A 1,321-nucleotide genomic window follows, 5' to 3' on the forward strand; every position below is an offset into this window, starting at 1 on the left:
CCTGGACCCTCCTCTGGTCTGGAGATAGTGAAGCAGGTCCTCGGCATCCTGCATGCAATGAGCCTAGCCAGGCAGCCTGTGGAGACAGAGAATGTCAGCAGCTCAGAGCGGTGTGTGCTCTGTGTCGGGGGCGGGGAATGAGGACCATCTCCCTGCATCTCTGTGCTGCTCAGGGTCAGGGAGGAACGCTCTGCTCTTGGGATGGGACTGCGCTCTGGAGCCCACTCCTGTCTGTTCCTCTTGCAATGCAGACTCCATGGGCGGATATGGGAAAGCAGGACTCTCTGACTCTCACTGAGATTGGGCCGAATATCCCCCAAACTTAGTGAACATTTTTTTTTATCAGCTACCACATGCCAGGTTTTATGCTGGGCACTGAGATATAGAAGTGAATAAGAAAGAAATAGCTAGCTCCAGCCTCACAGCACACACACTGCTCACCTCCTCCAGCTTCTGGGACTATGGCCAATCTTCACTGCACCTTCCTCTCCATCAAGCCAGAGGTCATGCAGTGTGGCCCGGTGGACAGATCGTCGAGAATTTTGAGCAGAAGGGATTCTGCCTTATGGCCATGACATTCCTTCAGGCCTCTGAGGAACACGCGACGTAGCACTATGTTGATCTGAAAGAGTGCCCATTCTTCCTGCAGCTGGAGAAATACATGAACTCAAGGCCAGTGGTGGCCGTGGTCTGGGAGGGGCTGAATGTGATGAAGACAGGACCAGTGAGGCTTGGGGAGACCAACCCCGCAGAACCTAAGTCAGGCAGCATTCGAGGGGACTTCTGCATTCAGGGTAGCAGGAACATCACTCATGGCAGGGAGTCAGTAAAAGGTGCTGAAAAAGAAATCAGCCTGTGGTTGAAGCCTGAAGAACTGGTGACTACAAGTCTTGTGCTTTTGACTGGACCAACGAAAACAAGAACACAAAGAAGCTGTCCCCCTTAGCACCACTTTATGTGTCCCTGGACACAGCGCTCCAGTCCACGGACTTGGAAGCAATAGGATCAATCTTTCTTTCCTAAAACATATCTACCAATAAAGACTTTGAAAACCAGGAGGAAGGAAGGAAGGAAGGAAGGAAGGAAGGAAGGAAGGAAGGAAGGAAGGAAGGGAACCTGTGTTGTGTAGGGAGAAAGAGATAAACATTATAGTATAGGGTGGTACATTCTCTGAGCAGAGACCACAAGGGCTATGGGAACATGTTAGGGGTGACAGGGCTGGAACCCAGACGTGGTACAGCCAGACAAGGATTCTGAAGTCTAAGTAGGAATTTTCTAGGCCAAGGGAATGTAGGGAGGAAACGGGCATGTTCTAAGCAAA

General features: G+C 51.0%; 1 pseudogene; it reads left to right on the forward strand.

Moving 5' to 3' along the window:
* The first annotated feature begins 458 nt into the window (after positions 1 to 458).
* On the forward strand, positions 459 to 1,023 carry LOC109434143 (nucleoside diphosphate kinase B pseudogene; annotated as a pseudogene).
* The last annotated feature ends 298 nt before the right edge of the window (positions 1,024 to 1,321 follow it).

Source organism: Rhinolophus sinicus, chromosome 14, assembly GCF_057876585.1.
Source record: "Rhinolophus sinicus isolate RSI-liver-muscle chromosome 14, RSI-T2T, whole genome shotgun sequence".
In the NCBI taxonomy this organism is placed as follows: Eukaryota; Metazoa; Chordata; class Mammalia; order Chiroptera; family Rhinolophidae; genus Rhinolophus; species Rhinolophus sinicus.